Source organism: Oryctolagus cuniculus, chromosome 5, assembly GCF_051225735.1.
Source record: "Oryctolagus cuniculus isolate XC-2025 breed Fujian yellow rabbit chromosome 5, ASM5122573v1, whole genome shotgun sequence".
Taxonomy (NCBI): domain Eukaryota; kingdom Metazoa; phylum Chordata; class Mammalia; order Lagomorpha; family Leporidae; genus Oryctolagus; species Oryctolagus cuniculus.
In genome coordinates, this window is record NC_142871.1 from 123913580 (window position 1) to 123933100 (window position 19521).

The 19521-nt window shown below is 40.8% G+C and overlaps 1 long non-coding RNA gene across 5 annotated transcripts in view; it reads right to left on the minus strand.

The window, feature by feature from the left end:
* Positions 1-10752: 10752 nt before the first annotated feature.
* LOC103349769 (uncharacterized) overlaps positions 10753-19521 on the minus strand; it is a 53843-nt gene continuing 45074 nt past the window's right edge. For 2 of the 5 annotated variants that reach the window (XR_016234043.1, XR_016234040.1), the window contains 3 exons: positions 17036-17122; positions 16072-16195; positions 10753-14990 (listed from right to left, as the gene is read on the minus strand). This is a non-coding gene — a long non-coding RNA (uncharacterized LOC103349769). Of the gene's footprint in view, positions 14991-16071; positions 16196-16402; positions 16493-17035; positions 17123-19521 lie in introns of those variants that run through there. The other 3 variants (XR_016234044.1, XR_016234041.1, XR_016234042.1) reach the window with 2 other exon arrangements.

Consider the following 19521-nt stretch of genomic DNA (forward strand, 5'->3'; position numbering starts at 1 on the left):
CATTGTAATCCATAAGTTGTACTTCGGAAATTTATATTCATTAAATAAAAGTTAACAAAAAAGATTCATTTTCAATTCTCTTCATATACAGAAGATCAATTTAGTTTATATTAAGTAAAGATTTCAACAGTTTGTACCCACACAGAAACACAAAGTGTAAAATACTGTTTCAGTACTAGTTATAGCATGAAATCACAATGTACAACACATTAAGGACAGAGATCCTACATGAGGAGTAAGTGCACAGTGACTCCTGTTGTTGACTTAACAAATTGACACTTGTTTATGGCGTCAGTAATCACCCTAGTCTCTTGGCATGAGTTTCCAAGGCTATGGAAGCCTTTTGAGTTCGCCAACTCTGATTTTTTTTTTACAGGCAGAGTGGACAGTGAGAGAGAGAGAGAGAAAGGTCTTCCTTTTTCCGTTGGTTCACCCCGCAACGACCGCTACAGCCGGCACATTGCGCTGATCTGAAGCCAGGAGCCAGGTGCTTCTCCTGGTCTCCCATGCGGGTGCAGGGCCCAAGGACTTGGGCCATCCTCCACTGCACTCCTGGGTGTGGGGAGCAACCCGGACTAGACTAAGTTACTCGAATTGGGACTTGTTCTGTGCATCTGCTCTCCCACAATATGGCGCTGGGAGAGGAGAAAACAGCTTCTGCACAGCTGCCTCCAGTTCAGCCAATGAACTGTAGGACTTGCTCCTGATTGGAGGAGAGCAGCGTGCTCGGCGTGTGGGCAGCCGAGTTGGGATTGGCAGAGGAGGACTATAAAGGAGGAGAGAGACGGCATGCACCAGGAACATCTAACGGGAACATCTAAGGGAACACCTGTGCAGCCCCCGAGAGAGCCGGCCGGCGGTGTGCCGCTCCCCTGCGGAAGTGGGGAAAGTGGCCAGGGGGAACCGCCCTTCCACGGAGGTGGAAGGGACAGTAGCCAACCCGGGAAGAACCAGCAGCAAAGCCGGGGAGGGCCGAGCAGATGAAAGAACAGCGCAGGGTCCTGTGTCGTTCCTCCACGAAGACAGGGAGCGACACCTGGGCCACAGCAGAGAGCTGGACTGGAAGAGGAGCAACCAGGACAGAATACGGCGCCCCAACCGGGACTAGAGCCCCAGGGTGCCAGCGTCGCAGGCGGAGGATTAGCCTATTGAGCCTTGGCGCCAGCCACCAACTCTGATCTTATTTAGAGAAAGTCATAGTCAAAGAGTCAAAGTGGAAGTTCTCTCCTCCCTTCAGAGAAAGGTACCTCCTTCTCTGAGGGCCCATTCTTTCCACTGGGATCTCATTTGCAGAGATCTTTCATTTAGGTGTTTGTTGGTTTTTTTTTTGTTGGTTTTTTTTTTGTTTGTTTGTTTGTTTTTTTTTTTACCAGAGTTTCTTGGCTTTCCATGCCTAAAATACTCTCATGGGATCTTCAGCCAGATCCGAATGCCTTAAGGGCTAATTCTGAGGCCAAAGTGCTTTTCAGGACATCTGCCATTCTATGAGTCTGCTGTGTCCTAATCAGTGACAACTAACCAAGCACCAAAAAGGAAACCTGTTAAAGTGAAATGGACTCTATGACAAACAGTGACTTGATCAGCCCTTGTCCTGACTGTTGATGAACAACTTAATACTTTATCCCTTTTAGTATTTTTTGTCCTACTTAATACTATTGATTGAACTCTGTAATTAACACACAATTATTCTTAGGTGTTTAAATTTAACTGAAAAGTGATCTCTATTAAATATAAGGATGGGAATAAGAGAGGGAGGAGAGGTACAATTTGGGATATGCTCAATCGGACTTGCCCCAAACGGTAGAGTTAGAAACGTGCCAGGGAATTTCAATTCAATCCCATAAAGGTGGCATGTACTAATGCCATCTCACTAGTCCAAGTGATCAATTTCAGTTCACAATTGGTAATAATGATAGGTCTAAGAGTCAAAGGGATCACATAAACAAGACTAGTGTCTGCTAATACTAACTGATAGAATTCAGGAGAGAATGATCCAAAGTGGGAAGCGGGATACACAGCAAAATTTTATTTGATATACAAGTTTCATGTATTTCATGTGTGCAGACTTAGGAACATAGTGATGTTTGCTACCCTACTACCCCTGCCCATGCTCCAACCTTCCTTCCTCTTTCCTCTCCCATTCCCATTCTTAATTTTTACAAAGATCTACTTTCAGTTACTTAATGATCATAAAATTAACCCTACACTAAGTATAAGAGTTCAACAAATAGTAGGAAGGAAATAAAAAAACACTGTTCCTTAACAGAAGAGACAAGGGCTGTGTAAGCAGTCAAGGACTCTCAAAATGTCCATTTAACTCCAATAGATTACATTTTAGGTATTCTATTAGTTAACTCAGATCAGGGAAAACATATGGTATCTGTCGTCTTGGGATTGGCTTATTTTGCTAAGTATAATGGTTTCCAGTCTTGTCCATTTTATTGCAAATGACAGGCTTTCATTCTTTTTTACAGTTGAGTAGTATATTGTGTGTGTGTGTGTGTGTGTGTGTGTGTGTGTATACACCATAATTTCTTTATTTTAAGGTATACAACTTCATGCACTTATACAGACATGGGAACATGATGATTCTTCCCCCTCCCAACTCCCTCCACCCATACTCCCTCCATTCTTCATCCTTCCTCTTCTTTTCCCATTATTTTTTACAGGAATCAATTTTCAGTTAATTTTTATACTCATAAAATTAGAAACAAAACCAAACAAACTAGAAAAAAATATTGTTCCTTGACAGCCAAGGCAAAGGCTGTTCAAAATCAACGCTTCTCAAAGTGTCAGTTTCACTCCTAAAGATTAAATTTTAGCTACTCTATTAGTTATCACAGATCAGAAAGACCATATGTATTTGTCTTTTTGTGACTGACTTATTTCACCTAGCATAATGGTTTCCAGTTACATCCATTTTCTTGCAAATGAAAGGATTTCATTTTTTTACCACTGTGTAGTATTTGATAATGTATATACACCATAATTTCTCTATCAGATCTTCAGTTGATGGACATCTGGGTGTATTCCATATCCTAGCTATTGTAAATTGAGTTGAGCTGAAAATAAGGGTACAGATTGCTTTTTCATATGCTGAGTTCATTTCCTTTGTATAAATTTCCAGGATTGGGATGGCTATATCATACAGTAGGTCTATATTCAGCTTTCTGAGATATCTCCATATTGTCTTCCATAATGGTTGTACCAGTTTATATTCCCACCAACAGTGCATTAGGGTACACTATTCCCCCATGTCCTTGCCAGCATCTGTTGTTTGTTGATATCTGTATGAGGGCTATTCTAATGGGGGTGAAGTGAAACCCCATTGTGGTTTTGAGTTACATTTCCCTTTTGGTTAGCAATCCTGAGCATTTTTTCATGTGTCTACTGGCCATTTGAATTTCTTCTCTTGCAAAATACCTGTTCAAGTCCTTTGCCCATTTCTTGACTAGGTTGTTTGTTTTGTGGTTAGTTTCTTGAGCACTTTATAGATTCTGGAAGTTAATCCTTTGTCAGTTTCATAGTTTGCAAATATTTTCTCCCATTCTGTTGGTTGCCTCTTCACTTTGGGCTGATTCTTATGCAGTGCAGAAGCTTCTGTTTGATGTAATCCCATTTGTCTGTTTTGGCTTTGATTGCCTGTGCTTCTGAGGTCCTTTCCAAGAAGTCTTTGTCTATGCCAATGTCTTGTTGGGTTTCCCCAATATTCTCTAATTTGATGATATCATCATCAAATTTAGCTCTCCAATCCATTTTGAGTGGATTTTTGTGTAAGGTGTAAGGTAGGGGTCTTGAATCATGCTTCTGCATGTGGAGATCCACTTTTCCCAGCACCATTTGTTGAAGAGACTATCTTGGCTCCAGGGGTTGATTTTTGTTCCTCTATCAAAGATAATTTGGGCCGGCGCTGCGGCTCACTAGGCTAATCCTCCGCCTAGCAGCGCTGGCATACCGGGTTCTAGTCCCGGTCGGGGTGCCAGATTCTGTCCCGGTTGCCCCTCTTCCAGGCCAGCTCTCTGCTGTGGCCAGGGAGTGCAGTGGAGGATGGCCCAAGTACTTGGGCCCTGCACCCCATGGGAGACCAGGATAAGTACCTGGCTCCTGCCATTGGATCAGCGCGGTGCACTGGCTGCAGCGCGCCGGCACGGCGGCCATTGGAGGGTGAACCAACGGCAAAGGAAGACCTTTCTCTCTGTCTCTCTCACTGTCCACTCTGCCTGTCAAAAAAAAAAAAAAAAGATAATTTGGTTGTAGATGTCTGGATTAATTTCTGTGTTTTTTTATTCCGTTCCATTCGTATAAAAGTCTATTTTGTGACAGTACGAGGCTGTGTTGATTATAACTGCCCTGTAGTATGTCTTGAGGTCTGGTATTGTGATGCCTCTAACTTTGTGTTTATTCTTTAAGACTGCTTTAGCTATTTATTGTCTCTTGTGTTTCCACATGTATTTTAGCCTAATTTTTTCTATAGCTGAGAAGAATGTGTGTATTTTTATTAGGATCACATTTAATCCATAAATTGCTTTCAGCAGTGGTGACTTTCTGAAGATATTGGTTCTTCCAAACAATGATCGTGGAAGATTTTTTCCAATTTTTTATGTTTTCTTTCTTTAATGTTTCATAATTTTCATTATGGAGATATTTGACATCCTTGGCTACATTTATTCCAGGGTATTTAAATTTTTGTAGCTACTGTGAACAAGATTGACCTTAGGTCTTTATCAGCTGTGGCATTGTCTATGTATGCAAAGGCTTTTGATTTTTGTGTATTGATTTTATATCCTGCTACTTTACCAAACTCTTTTATGAGTTCCAATAGTCTCTTTGTGAGACAAATGCCCAGGTATTAGTCCCCAGTGTGCTCAGCTCTCATCCTCCAGTGGAGCCATGCCACCCCGCTAGCCAGTACTGTCTGCAAGGAATCTAAGGTGTTCCCAGAGTCGCTATCTGCATGTGTTCCAGTCTTCTGGATTGAGTCTTGTCTTCCCAATCAAATTTGATGTCAGTGAGGAACATGGGTTTTTCTCTCTGGTTAGATCTGTGGTTTGTGGGCGTGCATAGTACCTGCCCAGCACAGCCCAGCTCACTTCATGATTGTGCTGGGCACATAGGAGAGTTCTACAGGTAGCACTTCCCTTCCATAGGGGTGTCTCTCCCTCCTTTCCCATTGCCCGGTAGGTGCAGCTGGTGCAGTGGAGGTCTCCTCACTCGGTTTCTCCTGATTGCTGTGGTTGCCTTCACTGACTGGGTGGAGGGCAACCCCAGTAATTGCTGAGTGAATGCACAGAAGCTGGAATGACTGCCACCTGCCTGTCTGAAGATGATATCAGCCCTCCCACCTCTGGCTGCAGATCTCTGCTGTAGCACAGGTGGGGAGAGGGAGAGAGACACACCACTTTTTATCCTCACCCCTAGGGGATGCGGGTGGGACTCTAAAAGGTGCCATTCACTAAACTCTCCCCCAATGCTGTACCAGCAGCACAGTGGATCCATGGAATCCATGCTCACCTTGTTTTGGGGGGCAGGAGTCTTCCTCTTCAGATCCAAGCTAGGGGTCTTCTGTTGAGTGTCTGCTCTTTCAGCATGGGTCCAAACCCTTTCTACTGCTTTTTCAGGATCTCCCCCTTCAATTCCCCTGCAGCTTTACCCTGAGAGTGTACTTTCTCCCCCTTTTTTAATATTAGATTTGCTTCACTTAAATAAGACTGTCTTTTGCTACTCTGCCATTTTGGAGAATCCCCATTTAAAAAATCTACATACCATAATTTCTTTATCCAGTCAACACCTGATGGACATCGGAGTTGATTCCATATCTTAGCTATTGTGAATTGTGCTGCAATGAACATGGGGGTACAGATAAAACTTTCATGTGTTGGTTTCTTTTGGTTTGGGTAAATTTCTAGGGGTAGAATGGCTGGATCATATGGTAGGTCAATATTCAGATTTCTGAGGTATCTCCATACTGTTTTCCACAGTGGCTGCATCAGTATACATTACCACCAACAGTGGACCAGGGTGCCTTTTCCCCCACATTATCACTGGCATTTGTTGTTGATTACTGTATGAGATCCATTCTAAATGGAGTGTTCAACTCCTTTGCCCATGTCTTAACTGTATTGTTTGTTTTGTTGTTGTTGAATTTCTTGAGCTCTTTATAGATTCTGAATATTAACCCTTTATCAGATGCATAGTTTTCAGATATTTTCTTGCTTTCTGTCAGTTGCCTCTTCACTTTGTTGAGTGTTCATTTTGCAGTGAAGAAGCTTCTCAGCTTGATTTTACCCCATTTGTCCATCTTGGCTTTGATTGTGCTTCTGAGGTCTTTTTTCAAGAAGTCTTTGCCTATGCCAATGTCTTACACAGTTTCCCCTATGTTCTTTAGTAATTTCATGGTAGCAGGTCATAGATTTAGAGTGGATTTTTGTGTAAGATGTAAGATAGAAATTATAGTTGGATATTTCTGCATGTAGAGATTCAATTCTTGAGATGCACTGATAGTTTATTGTATCTACCCAATTTTTCATGCAGGCACCAATTGCTATAAACTTCCCTCTTAACACTGCTTGACCATACCCCAGAAGTTTTGATATGCCTTGTTGTCTTCATTCATTTCCAGAAAATATTTTATATCTGTTTATTTCTTTTATGCCCCATCATTCATTCAGGAGCATGTTCAATCTCTATATTTGTTTATGTTCTAGAGATTCTTGAGTTGTTGATTTCCAGCTTCATTCCATTGAGTACAGAGAAGATGCATGGTATGATTTTGATTCCTTCAAATTTGCTGAGACTTGCTTTATGGCCTACCCTATGGTCTATCCTATAGAAAGTTCGATGCACTGATGAGAATGTGTATTCTGCAAGTGTGGGGTGAAAAGTTGTGCAGATATCAGTTAGGACTCTTTGGTCTGTAGTATGTATTTGTTGATTTTCTGTCTGAGTGATCTGTCCATTGATGAACGTGGGATGTCAAAGTCCCTTGCTACTATTGTATTAAAGTCTATGTCTCTCTTTAGATCCTTTAATATTTCTTTTAAACAGTCACGTTCTCTGGGATTGGGAGCATATACATTTATTATAGTCATATCTTCTTGTTTAATTGAGTCCTTAATCACTACATTGTGCCTTTCTTTGTCTCTTTTAATAATTTTTGTGTCAAAGTCTATTTTATCTGCTATTAGGATGGTTACATCTGCCCATTTTTGGTTTCTGTTAGCATGGAATATCTTTTTCCATCCTTTCACTTTGTTGGTGAGATATGTTTCTTGTAGGCAGCAAATAGATGAGTCTTGTTTTTGAATCCATTCAGCTAATCTGTATCTCTTAACTGGAGAGTTGAGGCCATTTACATTCAAGTTGATTAATGATAAGTCAGCTTGGCCCTGCAATTTTTTCAGAAATATTCCTGTTGCTTACTTGGGCTTTCTTTTGTACTTTTACTGAAGGATTTTCTGCCTTCACATTCTTTCATGATGATGGCTATTTTTCTGTGTTTCTCTGTGTAGCATATCTTTAAGCATCTTTAATAAGGCTGGACAAGTGGTGACAATTCTTTCAACTTGTTTGTTATGCAAGGTCTTTATTTCACTCTCATTTATAAATGAGAGCTTTGCCAGGGTTGAGAGTTTTTCTCATAAGACTTGGATGATGTCTCACTATTCTCTTCTAGCCTGTAGGATTTCTGATGAGAAGTCAGCTGTGAGTCTAAATGGAGGTCCTCTGAAAGTAATCTAGCATTTCATGCATATTTTAGATTTTTTCTTTACGCTTTACTGTTGAAAGTTTGACTACGGTGTTTCATGGTAAAGATCATTTATGGTCATTTCTATAGGAGTTATGTGCTTCTTTTACTTAGACATCCCTTTCTTTCTCCAAATTAGCAACATTTTCTGTAATTATTTCACTAAATAGGACTTGTAGTAAATTCTCTCTTTCCATACCTTCAGGAACTTCTAAGACTTGTATGTTTGTTTGTTTAATAGTATCCCATAAATTTCCAACACCGTTTTTAATTTTTCTATTTTTTTCTTTGTTTTTTTTGGTCTGACAGATTTCCAAATACTTGTCTTTTAGTTAGGATGTTCTTTGGCCTCATTGATTCTGGTGGTAAGGCTGTACACCACATTTTTTTAATCTATTGAATTCTTCATTTCTAATAATTCATTTTGATTTATCTTTAAAATCTCAATTTCTTGGGAAAAGTTTTCACATTTGTCTTGTATGGTATTCTTTAGTTTGTGTATTTGCTTCTTATTTCTTTTGAGTAATCCTATGATTTTTTTTTTGATTTCTGTTTCCAGCATTTCCTCAGTCTCTTCATCTCCACATTCTTATTTATTTATTTATTTACTTACTTATTCATTCATTCATTCATTCATTTATTTTAAGTCTTTCATTTAATGAATGCAAATTTCATAGGCACAAATTTATGAATATAGTGGTTTTTCTCCCGATACCCACCCTCCACCCCTACTCCGTCTCACCTCCTACTCCCTCTTCATTAAGATTCATTCTTAATCAACTTTATATAAACTTTATATACAGAAGATCAACTCTATACTAAGTGAAGATTTTAACAGTTTGTACCCACTCACACACACACACTATGTATAAAGTACTGTTTGAGAACAAGTTTCGCAGTTAATTCTCATAGTACAACTCATTAAGGACAGAGGTCTTACATGAGAAGTAAGTGTACAGTGACTTCTGTTGTGTATTTAACAATTAACATTTATTTATGACGTCACTGATCACCTGAGGGACTTAACATGAGCTGCCAAGGCTATGGAGGACTTTTGTGACCACAAACTCTGTCAATATTTAGATAAGGCCATAAGCAAAGTGAAAGTTCTCTCCTCCCTTCAGAGAAAAGTACATCCTTCTTTGATGGCCCTTTTTTCCACTAGGGTCTCACAGAGATCCTCCATGTAGGATATTTTTTGCCACAGAGTCTTGGCTTTCCATGTCTGAAATGCTCTCATGGGCTTTTCAGTCACATCTGGATACCTAAAGGGCTGATTCTGAGGTCAGAGTGTTACTTAAAGCAGTTGTCTTTCTATGAGTCTGCCGTGTGGACTGCTTCCCATGTTAGACATTCCCTCCTTTTTATTTCTCTCTATTATTATTACCAGGCACTGGATGCTATTTATGTGATCTTTTTAACACTTAATCCTATCTATATGTTCACTTTACCACTTAACATGATCACTTTAACAATTAATGTGGTATTTTACCACCAATTTTAATTAATGGGATTTGGAATCCCATGACAAGTTTTCGAACTGTACCCTTAGAAATAAGTTCTTAGGAATGTATGCAAAACTATACAGTTTTATAATTACAAGCTTCCTCCTCCCTCTCTCATTCCCTTTCTTATTTTTACTGAGATCTATTTTTAATTAACTTTATATACATATGATTAACTGTTAAGTAAAGAGTTCAACATAGAGTATTAAGAAGAGAAAAATAAATAAAAAATAAACTCTTTGACCATCAAGATGAGGAATGTTCAAGTCATTGCTTCTCAAAGTGTCAATTTCACTTCTAAAGCTTTTGTTTTAGGTGCACTATTCTCACAGATCAGTGAGAACATATAGAATTTGTCTCTTTGGGACTGGCTTATTTCACTAAGTATGAAATTTTCCATGTTGATCCATTTTGTTGCAAATGATCAGATTTAAATTCTTTTTACTGCTGTGTAGTATTCTATAGTGTACATTTCCAATAACATCTATCTAGTATTTGGTTGATGGGCATTTAGGTTGATTCCATGTCTTAAATATTGTGAACTGAGCTGCAATAAACATGGAAGTGCAAATAGCTCTTCTGTTTACTGATTTCATTTTCTTTGGGTAAATTCCCAGTAGTGGGGTATGATATGAGTGGGTAATATGATATGAATGGGTAATATGATATGAGTGGGTAATATGATAGGTCTATACTCACATTTTTGAGGTATCTCCATACTGTCTTCCATAATGATTTTGCAAGTTTACATTCCCACCAGCAGTGGATTAGTGTACCTTTTCCCCCACATCCTCTCCAGCACTTGTTGTTTGTTGATTTCTGTATGAGAGCCATTCTAACCAGGGTGAGGTGAAACCTAATTGTGGTTTTGATTTGTATTACCCTGATGGCTAGTGATCCTGAGCATTTTTTCACGTGTCTGTTGGCCATTTGGATTTCCCCTTTTGAAACAAGTCTGTTGAATTCCTTTGCCCATCTCTTAACTGGGTAGTTTGTTTTGTTGTTGTGGAGTTTCTTGATTTCTTTTAATATTCTGGTTATTAATCCTTTATCAGTTATGTAGTTTGCAAACAATTTCTCCTGTTCTGTCAGTTGCCTCTTCACTTTCCTGTTACTTTTGCCATTCAGAAACGTCTCAATTTGAAGGACTCTCATTTGTTAGTTTTGCATTTGACTGTCTGTGCCACTGGGGTCTTTTCCAATAACTCTGCCTGTGCAAATATCTTCTCAATTACTTTAATGGTGTAGGGTTGTAGATTTAGATCCTTAATCCATTTTGAGTGGATTTTTGTGTTACATGTAAGGTATGGGTCTTGCTTCATACTTCTGCATGTGGAAATCCAGTTTTCCCAGCAGCATTGCTCCAGGGATTGGTTTTAGTTTCTTGGTCAAATGTAAGTTGCTTGTAGATGTTTGGACTGATTTCTGGTGTTTCTATTCTGTACCATTGGTCTATCCATCTGTTTTTGTACCAGTAACAGGCTGTTTTGATTATAACTGTCATGTAGTGTCTCTTGAAATCTGGTATTATTTTGTCCCCAGCTTTGTTTTTGGTGTATAAGATTGCTTTAGCTATTTGAGGATCATGGTGTCTTCTTGTTCTTGAGTTTATGCATTTATTTTTAGGCATTTGTGGAGTTACTTATTGGTCTTTTCATCTGATAGCTTTCATCTCTGAACTATGCCTCTGTGACTTACTGGGATGTCTGCACTTTCAGTGAATACCAAGAGGTTGTGTGGTGGGTGTTTCCAGGGAGCTCTGGTCAGTGCTCCAGGTTGGGTCTGGTACCCAGGGTGAAAGCCAAGGTGGATGTGGTAGATCTTATTGTGTTAATAGAAGGGAGGAAATGGTCACCTCTGTTGGTGTGATCACCCCCTCACCTCCTCTTCTCCCAAGCTGGGCAATGCCCAGTGTTAGCCTTCAGTGATTTCAACACTCATCTGTGCCACCAGATGAACCACACAAATGATCTGTGCTATCCTCCCCCTGAGCACAGTTCCCACTGCAGTGACCTTCCCCAAGTAACCAAAGATCTCTGAGTGTGTAGAGCCAAACCCAGTGAAATGTCCAGAGACCCAGCTATAACCTGTACCCACTCATGTGGCCACCAAGTCTCCATGGTTTCAGAACACAAGGCTCCCACAGTCACGGGTGAGGAGGTTTGACTCTTAAGTACCATCCTGTCCAGTCAACAGAAAGGCAGATGTTCTCTGAGCCAGCTCTGCTAGCTGGCTTGAGACCCAGAGGCTGTGGTATGCTGGGAGATTCGGGGTATCTGACAGTTCTACATGGGTGTCCAGACACCTGTCAACCCTCCCAGCCAGGCACAAAGTCATTGAGGACTGCAGATTTTTCCCTCAACTAGAATCTCTGGATCACACACATGTACCAGAGCCACCAGCCAAATGTTGCCCCACCACTGCCACCAGTACTGCTGAGAAAATGACGCCCTTCTCAGCCAGTTGATGTGAGCATGCTTAAATGTTTCTACAGCTGCTGCTCAAGCCCAAAATAGTGCCCACCCTCTCTCAGCTGGACAGTGGAGGCCATAGTGGGGAGGACTGGGTGAGATAAACATGCCCCTTATAATTCCACTGGGTCTACAGGTAACCCCTGGGGCTCCAGTCTGGACTCACACCACGCTCTTCCTCTGGCTGTACCACCACAAATTGCTGCGGTCTGTTCTCACCTTCATTTGCAAGCTGCCACTCACTTTGGCTTTCGGCTGCTGCAGTCTTGTGTTGTGTCTGTGCTTGTACTGTGTGTCCGCCACATCCACATAGGTCCACAGCTTTTCTCTTCCTTTTGCAGAATTTCCAATGTAGTTTTCTCTTTAATTCTCCCTTGAGAGTGTACTTCCTACACTTTTTAAAAATGGTTTATCCCTAGACTAGCACAGTATGTCATTCCCTATTCCACTGTCTTGCAATCTCCCATCTTGGAATCCCCCACATTTCTTTATTCATTCATCAGTTGATGGACATCTGGGTTGGTTCCATATCTTAGCTGTTGTGAACTAAGGTGCAATAAACATGGGGGTATAGATAACTTTTTCATATGTTGATTTCATTTCATTTGGTAAATTTCCAGGAGTGGGATTGCTGGGTCATGTGGTAGATCTACATTTGGATTTCTGAGGAATCTCCATACTGTCTTCCATAATGGCGGTACTAGTCTGAATTCCCACTAATAGTGGATTAGGGTACCTTTTCCCCCCACATCCTTGCCAGCATTTATTGTATTTTGACTTCTGATAAGAGACATTGTAACTGGGATAAGGTGGTTTAATTTGTATTTCCCTGATGGCTATTGATCTTGAGCATTACTTTTATGTGTCTGTTGGCCATTTGAATTTACTCTTTTGAAAAATGGCTGTTGAAGTCCTTTGTCCATTTCTTAACTGTATTGCCTATTCTGTTATTGAGTTTCCTGAGCTCTTCATAGATCCTGGATGTTAACCCTTCATCAGTTGCATAGTTTGCAAATATTTTTCCCATTCTTTCAGTTGCCTCTTCACTTTGCTGAGTGTTTCCTTTGTAGTACAGAATCTTCTTAGCTTCCTGTAAATCCATTTGTCTCTTCTGGTTTCAATTGCCAGAACTGACATTTTTCAAAGACATAAAAATGACTAACAGGTACATGAAAATATACTCAACATCATTAGTTATCAGAGAAATACAAATCAAAACCACAATGAGTTATTACTTCACCCCAGTAAGACTGGCCATTAAAAGAAACAAAAGATAACAAATGTTTGTGAAAATGTGTAGAAAAGGGAACCCTTGCTCATTGTTGGTGGCCATGAAATTAGTATAGCTGTTGTCAAAAAGAGGATTAAGATTCCTCAAAAAAGTAACAATAGAACTCCCTAATGATCCACCAATCCCACTCCTTGTTAAATATAAAAAGGAAATGAAATCTACCTGTTAAGAAGACATCTGCACATCTTCATTTAGTGCAGCACTATTCACAAAGCCAAAATGTGGAAACAACCTAAATGTCCATCTATTGATGAATAAAGAAAGAAAATGTGGTACAGGTACACAACGGAATAGTAGCCAACAATACAAGGATGAAATCTTGTCATTTGTGACAACATAGAGAAAACTGGAAGTCATTATGTCAAGCAAAACAAGTTGAGCTCAGAAAGGCAAATATCACAAAATCTCACTTAGATGCAGAGATTAAATATCTGATTTCGTGAGAATGGAAAATGTAATGGTGGTTACTGGGGACTGAGGAGGAAAATGGGAAAGGAGAGGGGAGTAAAGTTGACCGATGTGTATTATGTTATAGCTAGAGAGGAATAAAAAGTTCTGTGGTTGTATTGCCCCGTAGGTTGACTATAGATAAGACATTGTATGTTTCTCTATTAAAAAAAGAAGAGGGCCGGCACCGCGGCTCACTAGGCTAATCCTCCGCCTAGCGGCTCCGGCACACCGGGTTCTAGTCCCGGTTGGGGCGCCGGATTCTGTCCCGGTTGCCCCTCTTCCAGGCCAGCTCTCTGCTGTGGCCCGGGAGTGCAGTGGAGGATGGCCCAGGTGCTTGGGCCCTGCACCCCATGGGAGACCAGGAAAAGCACCTGGCTCCTGGCTCCTGCCATCGGATCAGTGCGGTGCGCCGGCCGCAGCGCGCCGGCCGCGGTGGCCATTGGAGGGTGAACCAACGGCAAAGGAAGACCTTTCTCTCTGTCTCTCTCTCTCACTGTCCACTCTGCCTGTCAAAAAATAAAAATAAAAAATAAATAAAAAAAAGATAGAATTTAGATGTTTCACCTATGAATAAATGCTAAATTCTTTAAAGAATAAATATATTTACATTATAAAAGGATACATGTGCCAAAACATCACACAGTACCCCATATATGGATGGCCTTTTAAAACATTTTATTTCAGAATAGTTTTAAATTTATAAAACAACAATTGTGAGGGGTTAATACAGAGAGTTCCCATATATCCTTCTCCTCATTTCTCCATTAACAACTCATATTAATATCTTTGTCACAATGAATCATGCCTAGCTTTGTCTATTTTTTTCTTTTTTTTTTTATTTTTTGACAGGCAGAGTGGACAGTGAGAGAGACAGAGAGAAAGGTCTTCCTTTTTGCCGTTGGTTCACCCTCCAATGGCCGCCGCGGCTGGCGCGCTGTGGCCAGCGCACCGCGCTGATCCGATGGCAGGAGCCAGGTAATTTTTATGCATGTATTAAAATGTAAACATTTTTAAAAACCTTGTGTCTGTGTTTGTCTGGAGATGATAGAATAATCCAGATTGATTTCTCAACTCATGATTTCACCCTGGACCAGCCCTGGCTGTTAGGGAATGAATCAGTGGGTAGGAAATCTCCCATTGCCTGTCTCTCTGCCTTTCAAGTAACTAGTAATTAATTATACTTTTAAAGGTGGGCATTTCATGTTTCCTTTTGCAGGGAGAAAACCTTTCCCAGAAGATTTATTGTAGACATTCCCTCAAGTCCTATTAAGTCTTAGCTTTGAAGATATTTGTAAAATAAGTGAAAATTTTAGCTCTGTCTACCAGCTAGGAAAGTCTGGCATAATGGCAATAGTGTCTACCATAGGAGGGCATGGGATTGAAGTATGTTGTACTGGCCAAGTGCCACAGTCAAGCACTGGTCTCTGAAGAATTCAAGGGTTCATGCCTTCTTCAAGTGAATAGTTTCACCAATATCAGGGTATCGTGCTGTCTTTCTTCCCGAGTGAGTCGATGTCTTCCATGTTGCTCTGTGAGAAAGTAGAGAGAGACACCACCAAGAAAAGAGGCTACTTTTCCCTGCGATGAGTTCTTCCCATGCCATCGTTCCACTGACCTTCCCAAGTAAATACACAAGCAAGAGCAATGTTTCTTCCCAGTAGCGTTTCCTTAGCAACATTTAGCCATAATATCCCACCACATAACTCAGTTCTGTCTTTCAGGAGGCTGTCTACATGCACTATTCTGTGGGTGATTTCCCTACACTTCCACTTGTCTAATTCATACGTAGCTATCCATCCAGGTGACCTCCTGGTCAGTTTACTAGCTGATTTAGGGTGGCAAGGGGAATCTTTCCACCTTTAAGGTTTAGGGTTTATGTGACTATTTGCCTCTTCCATTCTGACTGAGCTGGATGAACACATGAAGGCCCTGGCTTCTACTACAAAGATGAGGAAAGGCCCTTGGCAGAAGATCTGTGAACTTAGGGCATTTATTGAAGTTAAACATGCTTCAAATCTGGCTAGTAGTTTCACTGCCAGGTAAATGTATTTCTTGTTTCTTCATTAATTTTTTAAAAATGGGGAAGGTTTTGGGTTTGGCTTATAGAGCACTATAAAGTATCAAGTGGAAAATGCCTTGTTGTGCTATTCTCAAGTAGGACTAAACTTGAAAGGAACCCACACAGGGACCACTGAGCAACATAATGGCTATTTGCCTAAAACATATTTCCCGGCCAATGCTTCTGCTGACCCACAACTTGGAGCAGTGGTGTTTTAAATCTAGTACTTCTGGGGTTTTAACTCTCCTACTGGGCCGTTAATTTGACTGTTTATTAAAGCTCTGCTGGCTTGTTCACTTAATGCATTTCTCCAGCACAGCTGATGTTTCCAGAGAGAGAGAAACACTGTATGTGCTATGGGATTCCCGGCTCTTAATGGAAACTGGTGATATATAACATGGGTTGGAGGTCTTGAAGCCTTAAACAGAAGATGGATAAGATTCTCTGCCTGTATACAGCTCAAAAATAGGTCAGCCATTCTGTGTCTGAGTTAACTGCTCAGATCTCTGCTGTATAGAAAGACATTGATCACATTGGTTCCATTTACTCACTTTGCAACTAGACTTCCATAGCAGTGGCCCCAGGGCTTTCAAATCCTTCATCACACTGGGAGCCATCCAAGGGCATCCATCCAAGAAGCAGCCAAGCAAAACAGCTCACAGAGACCCAGCATCCCTGAGAAGGTGACAGAGGTGTAGACAAATAGCACAATCAGACAACAGACCAAAAAGAGGGTGTGACAGGTTCCAAGTGAGTTGTCCCAGAGCCTAAATGTGATTTTGTAGCCACTGTTTTCTTTGAAGATAGTCACTTTTCTGCCCCTCCCGTTGAGCCTCTCAGAAACCCAATCAAGCTTGCTCGCCACAGGTCAGATCATACTTGCCTTCTGCTTTGACCTATCCTTTTCATCCTGTCTGTACTCATGGGAATGTCCACATCCTGAGGTGCAGCTGTTTGGACATCAGTTCTCTCCTGGAATGTGAAATTGGGCTACTTGGGCTAATGAGCACCATCATGCCCTAGATCAGTGCTGTCTCACAAAAATACAGTGAGAACCACATGAGTAACTTATAAATTCCTGCTAGCCATACTTGAAAGAAACACATGAAGCCAATTTTAGAAACATATTTCATTTAGCACAATGTATGAAGGTACTTCATAAAAGGGTTGAAAATGCAATTAAAAGATAAGTTCATTTTGAAGCAAAAACTTGAAATCTATGCAATTTTTTCAAAATATGTATTTTCTATGAACTTTTTAAAGATCTTCTTATAAGTTATAATCCCAGCAATGGCACTGGCTACATTTCAAGTGCTCAAAAAAGTTGCCAATGCAGTTGTGGAGTCAGTCCATTTGATATATGACTTGCACTTCAGTTGTTAGTAATGATAGCTAATTTAGTAATTCTCAAGATAGCACTATCAGCCAGGTATTCCAGCCAGTGCCACAATAGGTAGGTCTGTAGGACTACATATTTTTTGTACTGGGTAAGTCCTTATGGGGCCCTTAACTTACCCTGGTTAAGTATGTATCCACTTTGTGTATTGTCTGTCTGATGTCTGTGTATGTCTCTAAAGAGCCTGACATATCACTCTTGGGTATCTGCAGGAAGAGACAGAATGTGGGAACATGTCAAATAATAAATTTACTCTTGTGAGCAAGGTTTAATATCAGTTCTACAAAGATGTAGGAAACTAAGGTTGACATACATGGTCTTATCATGGCATTTATTTCCTTCCTCTTTTGCTGTGTCTTTTAGAGGCCCTGCCTCTTTTGGTGCTCGTATATTTCTCTTCTCCCCTTATTGCTCCCTTGACATACGAGCCAAGCCTGAACTACCAGGTGTCTTATCACTGTCTGGAATATAATTTTTAGGTAAATGCAATAACTTAATAAACAATTAGGCATATTATAAAAATTACACAATCTTCCTGCATTTATATCATATATAAAAAACATCTTGGGGCTGGCACTGTGGCTCACTAGGTTAATCCTCTGCCTGCAGCACTGGCATCCCATGGGCACCAGGTTCTAGTCCAGGCTCCTCCTCTTCCAGTCCAGCTCTCTGCTGTGTCCTGGAAAGGCAGTGGAAGTGCTTGGGCCCCTGCACCTGTATGGGAGACCAGGAGGAAGCACCTGGCTCCTGGCTTAGGTTCGGCATAGTTCCGGCCATAGCAGCCATTTAACTGTAACAAGAATTTGACTTGTAGGCTATTGAAATATGTATCTATTAGCAATTCTTTCAACTGCAGACAACAGAATATCTGATAAATAATAACTTAAACACGTAGAAGTTTCCTTTTCTTAGAGGACAAGAGGACTGATGGTGGCTGGACTCTGGCATTAGTTCTGTTGTTTGACAATGCCATTAGGGAAATGAGCTCTTTACACTTCAGCATCCTGGTGTTTTGGTGTTCAACTAAATGCTTGTCACCTCATGGTTACAAATCGCTGATTTATTTATTTTTTATATGATTTATTAGAAAGAGTTCGAGGGCATAAGGGGTAGGAAGAGAGATCAATCAATTGATCAATCTTCCATTTGTTGGTTCACTCCCCAAATGGCTGCAATGGTTGGGGCTGGGCCAGGTGGAAGCCAGGAGCCAGGAGTTTCCTCTGGGTCTCCCATGTTGGTAGCAGGGGTCCAAGCAATTGGGTCATCTGCCACTGCCTTCACAGGAGCATTAGCAGGGAGCTGGATTGGAAGTGGAGCAGCTGGGTCTTGAACTGCAGCTATTGTAGGCACTGAATCCTTGCCCAAGGAAGGAAGATGTTCTTATCAGAAAAGCAAAAGCTTTTCAAGATCTGTCCCCTGGGTGTCCCTAGCTACAAAAGAGGCTAAGAAAATGTGTACTTTATTGTCCTCTGAAGTAGAGTTTTATAAGAGAAGTGACCATCTGTTGAGTTAGTGAGCAAACTGACACCATAGTGTGTGTCACTAAAAGGTGTTACAGTGGCTAAAATATATTAAACGTTTGTAGGGTATAAGGTATACTGAGCATTTTATAGACCTCATTTCATTTGATCCTCACAGCAGCTCTTTGATATGACTCCTGCTGTTATTACTCCCTTTCACTTGGAAATCACCACCAAATACCTTTACCTATTACCATGTAGGTTCCCAAACACATAATTTATCATACTTTTTTAATATTTATTTTTTATGATTTATTTATTTGAGAGGTATAGTTATAGGCAGAGGGAGACACAGAGAGAAAATTCTTCCATCTGCTGGTTCACTGCCCAGTTGGCTGCAACAGCTAGAGCTGAGCCAATCTGAAGCCAGGAACCAGGAGCATGGTTTCCCATACAGATGCAGGGGCCCAAGCACTTGGGTCATCTTCCACTGCTTTCCCAGACCATAAGCAGAGAGCTGGATTGGAATAGCCATTGCTGAAGGTGGAGGCTTAGCCTACTACACCACAGTGCTGGCCCATAAAATAATATTTTACTCTTTGAACACGGAGAAAACAGGGTAACATCTTAGTTTCTGACTTGCCAAGTCAGGATGGCATAATCCCATAGACACTGTATAACTTCCATCTTGGATGGGTTTGGCAGGTGGTGCCTATCAGTCATCCAAGTAGCTGACGGTGGTGCAGGATAAATTTCATAGAGGTGACCTGATGATTTCAAATAGATAAGTATCACCTTCCCAGACTTCTCTCAAACAAGAAAATAAGTGGTTCTTCCAGGGATGCAGATAAATTGTACAGGGGGCATATAGTTTCTAGTGACTTCTTTTGTGCTCACCAATGTGTGCTACGGAGCCTCTAAGATGGCCCCTGGAGATGCCTGCCTCTTGAAGATTCATGCCTTTGTGGCATCAATTCACATCTCTTCAGTAGTGTGGATCTAGTACTTGTTTTTGGTTAATAGGATAACGGCAAAGGTGATGGGATGTCACATTCACAATCAGGTTGCAAGAAATTATAACATGGATCTTGTTATCAGGCTCTATTTGCCTTCTTGGCTCTCATGCCTTGGTGAAAGAAATAGCC